Source organism: Piliocolobus tephrosceles, chromosome 5, assembly GCF_002776525.5.
Source record: "Piliocolobus tephrosceles isolate RC106 chromosome 5, ASM277652v3, whole genome shotgun sequence".
In the NCBI taxonomy this organism is placed as follows: Eukaryota; Metazoa; Chordata; class Mammalia; order Primates; family Cercopithecidae; genus Piliocolobus; species Piliocolobus tephrosceles.
Window position 1 is genome coordinate 61,852,738 of NC_045438.1, and position 6,000 is coordinate 61,858,737.

The 6,000-nt window shown below is 40.9% G+C and overlaps 1 protein-coding gene across 3 annotated transcripts in view; it reads left to right on the forward strand.

Annotated features, from left to right (window-relative positions):
• METTL24 (methyltransferase like 24) overlaps positions 1 to 6,000 on the forward strand; it is a 103,566-nt gene that overhangs the window by 43,800 nt on the left and 53,766 nt on the right. The window lies entirely within an intron of this gene.

Here is a 6,000-nt window from a genome sequence, read left to right on the forward strand (position 1 = left end):
GATTTCCAGCTAGACTAAGAGGATCCTTAGTATAAAGAGAGAAGAATATTACTGTGTGCCGCAAAAAAAAAAAAAAAAAAAAAAAACAAGAGAGAGAGAGTATGTTAGATTTTTTTTTTTTCCCCTTGAAAGGGGATGTCACTCTGTCGCCCAGGCTGGAGTGCAGTGGCATGATCACAGCTCACTGCAACTCCTGCCTCCAAGGCTCAAGTGATCCTCCCACTGTAGTCTCCCAAGTAGCTGGGACCACAGGCACACACCCACCACACCTGGCTAATTTTTTGTATTTTTGGTAGAGACAAGGTTTTCCCATGCTGCCCAGGTTAGTCTTGAACTCCTGAGCTCAAGTGATCCACCTGCCTTGGCCTCCCAAAGTGCTGGGATTACAGGTGTGAGCCGCTGTACCTGGCCATATGTTAGAAATTTTATGCACGGTTACGATGTGTAAACCAATACCAATAATGGCTATTGTTAGATTTGTGTGTTTTATACCAATGATAAATCTGTATTTAGTTATATTTTTAAAAGGAACTAAAGGGAACTCTTATAAAAAACTATGTCATTTTGTCAAAACTGAGAAAAATTTATATCCAGTTATTCAGGTTGAAAATGACCTAGATGTACAAATGGATTAAGTGAGCTTTTTTGTAAAAGGATGGCTACAAAGTAATGGAACTATCTCACCAAATATACCAGTACTTATATAAAAACAGTTCCGAACTTACAAATGATATATGGCTCAAGAAAAAGAAGACAGGAGGAAATTATTTTTGTCGGGAACATCCTGTTCCATAGACTCTTTGTAAGGGCAATGTAGATTCTCAGGCTAGACCACTGAAGTCTTTAAGTCTTTTACAAACAGCACTGGGGACCCTAATGTGACATTGATTGTCTCCATGTCACATGCTTCCTCCTCACCTGTAGGTTTCAGCACCTCTAGAGTCTACATTCAGGCCCAGGTACGACAACCACGAGCTAGAATCCTGGGTGGTCAGGGTTAGGGGCAGACATCTGGGCGATGTGGAGACCTACCCAAAGATTCCAATGTAGAGAGAATCATCACTGTCAAACTATAACAAACAAGAATTACCAGTCATTGTGGATTTTATTCTTTAAAAAACAAAATAAGAGTTTGAAGATAGGGAAACATTCTCATATGGGTTAAATGAAGAGCAATGGTATATATTGGTGGAGCTTGGCACATATTAGGCACACAATACATACTTGCCATGTAGAAGATCGCTTGAGAGGAGAGACTAGAGAGGGAAGCTGGTTATGCTGTGATGAAAGTGTGGAGGCTGTGGATTAGAAGATGAGATACTCAGCCAAGTGATGAGCAGAGCTCCCTTTCTGGAAGCCCACCAGCTATGCTTCAAGATTGGAGGGAGGATGGGAAGTTGTGACAGCAGAATTTATTTTATGTCACATTAAAAATGTCTGAAAGTGGGTCATAAAAAGTGGCATAGTACCATGTGCAAGTTGCTCCTATTTTCTTGCTCCAAATTGCCTCTGTATTTTACTTAATATTTTATGCCCTGGGATAATTTCATTTAAAGGGTATAACTGAGTAAAATAAAACTTAGAAAGGAGTTTTGGGGGAAAGTTTCTAAATTCCTTTTTGCTTTCCTTATACTTCAGAGCTTTTGGATAAGATAGCTCTGCAGGGAGAGTTCAGATTATTACATGTAAAAAGGTAGTTTCCTATTTTAAAATATTTTTGTTGACACACAATATTTGTACAAATTAATGGGGTACATGTGATATTTTGTTATAGGCATAGCATGCGTAGTAATCAAGTCAGGGCCTTTAGAGTATCCATCACCTCGAGCATCGATCATGTCTATGTTTTGGGAGCATTTCCAGTCCTCTCTTCTAGCTATTTTGAAATATAAAACTTATGGTTGTTAACTGTAGTCACCCTACTCTGCTTTCAAATATTGGAACTTATTCCTTCTGAGGGAGGAAAATAGGCTCTGGAGGCAGGGAACATAAGGCCAATTCACACTTCAGCTATGACAGGGTATTTCCTCTCCATAGGACATATGCCCAGTAAATGACTTTGTAACTTTACATCATCCTCTTCATTTACATAGGGTGTACACAAGTAACCAATGTAAACCTCTAGAGGGTACTTAAACCCTCAAAAATTCTGCGACAGGGCCCTTGAACCCCTATGCTCCGGTCTGTTCCCACACTGTGGAGTGTACTTTCATTTTCAATAAATCTCTGCTTTTGTTGCTTCATTCTTTCCTTGCTTTGTTTGTGCATTTTGTCCAATTCTTTGTTAAAGGTGCCAAGAACCTGGACGGCCCTGCACTGGTAACACTTTTATCTAACTGTATGTCTGTACCCTTTAAACAACCTCTCTTCACTTCCCCTCAGACACCCTTCCCAGCCTCTGATAACCATCATTCTACTCTCTCTACCTCCATGAGGTCAACTTTTTAGCTCCAGCATATGAGTGAGAAGATGCAATATTTGTCTTTCTGCGTCTGACTTGTTTCATTTAACATACTGACCTCCAGTTCCAAACATGTTACTGCAAATGACAGGATTTTATTCCTTTTTTTTTTATGGCCAAATAGTATTCCATTGTGTATACATGCCACATTTTCTTTATCTATTTATCACTAATGGACACTTAGCTTGACTCCATATCTTTGTTATTGTGAATAGTGCTGCAATAAACATGGGGGTGCAGGCATCCCTTTGATATACTGCTTTCCCTTCCTTTGGATATATACCCAGAAGTAGGATTGCTGGATTGTGTGGTAGTCCTATTTTCAGTCTTTTGAAAAATCTCCATACCGTCTTCCATAATGACTGTACTAATTTACATCCCCATAATCAGTGTGTAAAAGTTCCCTCTTCTCCAAATCCTTGCCAGTATCTGTTATTTCTTGTCTTTTTAATAATAGCCATTCTAACTGCGATAAGATAATATCTCATTTGGTTTTGATGTACATTTTCCTGATGATTAGTGAGGCTGAGCAGTTTTTCATGTATTTATTCAAAAGAAAAATAGACAAATGGGACTGTATGAAACCAAAAAGCTTCTGCACAGCAAAAGAAACTATCAACAGAGTGAAGAGAGAACCTGTTGAATGGGAGAAAATATTTGTAAACTATTTATCCGTCAAGTGACTAATATCCAGAATATACAAGGAACTCAAACAACTCAATTGCAAAACAAACAAAAAAAATAATTCCATGAAAAAGTGGGCAAAGGACATGAACAGACATCTCTCAAAAGAAGTTTCTTATTTTCATTTAAATGTTTACCATTGAAAATTAACTTTGGGGCCGGGCGTGGTGGCTCATGCCTGTAATCCCAGCAGTTTTTGAGGCTGAGGCAGGCAGATCACTTGAGGTCAGGAGTTCGAGACCAGCCTGGCCAACATGGTGAAACCCTGTTTCTACTAAAAATACAAAAATTAGCCAGGCATGGTGGTGCATGCCTCTTGTCCCAGCTACTCAGGATGTTGAGGCTGGAGAATCACTTGAACCCAGGAGGCAGAGGTTGCAGTGAGCCGAGATTGTGCCACTGTACTCCAGCCTGGGTGGCAGAGCAAGATTCCGTCTAAAAAAAAAAAAAGAAAAAAGAAAAGAAAATCAACTGTGTAAAGAGCATCTGAATTCCACTGGGAAAAGAAATGAATAGATTACAATGGCCAATATTTTACTAAAAACGTGAAAGCACTTAATTGAAAACTGAAACTAAAGAAAATATTTCTGATGCCTAAAAAAAGATGCTTTGGGTTGTGAGTAATTATGTTGATTGCACTTACTAAGGCTCCAGGACCCAGACAAGTATGCCCGTGTTCAGGTTGAATTGCTTGCCCGGGGCACAAGTAGATAACTGGCTGACAACACCTCAACTGATACTGAGGGAAGAGTGAGACCCAGACCAGAATTGGTGGTCCTGAAATTAGGAGTGAGAACAGGGAAGGTGGCCCCGGGTTCCCAGCACCAGGGAGTGTCAGAACAGTTTTGAGCTAGGTAGGGAGGGCAGGTGGTAAGTGAATTGTGTGGCCCTCCATACAGGCAGCGCGTGCTCCTAGTCCCAGGGCCGCAGCAGCAACAAGACTGTGCCACTGCTATACCCAGTAATTCCCAGGCAAACCGCAGACAATGGATGCAGCTGCAGCTGGGAGTAACTTCCTGGTAGGAGGGCAAGGAGGGCTCCAAGGACACAGGGAGTCAGAAGACAGAGGCTGATGGCCCCACCTTCTAATCTGTCTCATCTCCTTTCCTCCACCCCTAAGAACTGAAGCAGATATCACCTCCATCTTCTCTTTGATGGCTGAAGTTTATTTACTAGGAGTCAAAGCTTTTTATTCCACAGTTAGTAGAAAAGGCATTTGTCTGTGAGTGTGCACTCTATGTCATGTTCAGTTGAAAATGAAAATTAGATCCTTTTCAGTTTTGAAATGAGGTAGACAAGACCAATTAAGATAGGGGAAGACACTGAAAAGAAAGGTACATATTATGGAGAAAGGGATAGAGAAGAGAAAAAAGGAGAGCCTGTGGGTTCGGATGACGATATCATCTACATAATGACTTCAGACAGGGCCTGGCCTGCAACTCTTCTTGTGTCTGGAGTGGGGAAGGGTGATGGTGGGGCAGTGGAGGGGAGGGTGGGGATGAGAGTGGTAGATACAGTGAAAGGGGAAAATCACCTTTTCTCCTTTTTATGTCAAAGATTGTATTTTAGGGGTAGGCATGGGCATGAGAGGAAAGATTTGAAAAGGGCTAATATATAGGTACATATTTTTTGTCTCTTTTTTAGTTCTGTTATAGGTTGTGCCTTTTAGTTTCAAGACATAAATTCTCTCAGTCTAAGATAGTAGATGATTTCATAAGTGACACATAGTTAGATAGCAAGAGCCCATATTTTATACAGAAAATCTGGGACCTTTGGTTACCACGAACATTTCCAGAAGAATGAAAGAGCCAAATATTTTCCTCTTATAATAGTTTAACACAGCAGGAAGAGTGTTCGTCTAGTGTATGTGAAAACCATGGACCTCAAGCTTCCTTTTTGGGCATTTTTCCCCCAATTACCCTTTCCATGAAAATTTAAAACCATAGACATACTGTATATCCATTTATGTAATATGTGCATATCTGTGCTTTATAAATAAAAAAAGGAAGGGGTTTTTTTTGTTCTGCCCCTAAGAATACATTTTACCCTTTGGGAGTGATTTCTTTTCTATTTATTTATTTATTTTTAAATAATTTTTAATTTTTTATTATCATTATACTTTAAGTTCTAGGGTACATGTGCATAACGTGCAGGTTTGTTACATATGTATACTTGTGCCATGTTGGTGTGCTGCACCCATCAACTCGTCAGCACCCATCAACTCGTCATTTACATCAGGTATAACTCCCAATGCAATCCCTCCTCCCTCCCTCCTCCCCATGATAGGCCCCGGTGTGTGCTGTTCCCCTTCCTGAGTCCAAGTGATCTCGTTGTTCAGTTCCCACCTATGAGTGAGAACATGCGGTGTCTGGTTTTCTGTTCTTGTGATAGTTTGCTAAGAATGATGGTTTCCAGCTGCATCCATGTCCCTACAAAGGACACAAACTCATCCTTTTTTATGGCTGCATAGTATTCCATGGTGTATATGTGCCGCATTTTCTTAATCCAGTCTGTCACTGATGGACATTTGGGTTGATTCCAAGTCTTTGCTATTGTGAATAGTGCTGCAATAAACATACATGTGCATGTCTTTATAGCAGCATGATTTATAATCCTTTGGGTATATACCCAGTAATGGGATGGCTGGGTCACATGGTACATCTACTTCTAGATCCTTGAGGAATCGCCATACTGTTTTCCATCCTGCCTCAGCCTCCCGAGTAGCTGGGACTACAGGCGCCGCCACCTCGCCCGGCTAGTTTTTTGTATTTTTTTAGTAGAGACGGGGTTTCACCATGCTAGCCAGGGTGGTCTCGATCTCCTGACCTCGTGATCCGCCCGCCTCGGCCTCCCAA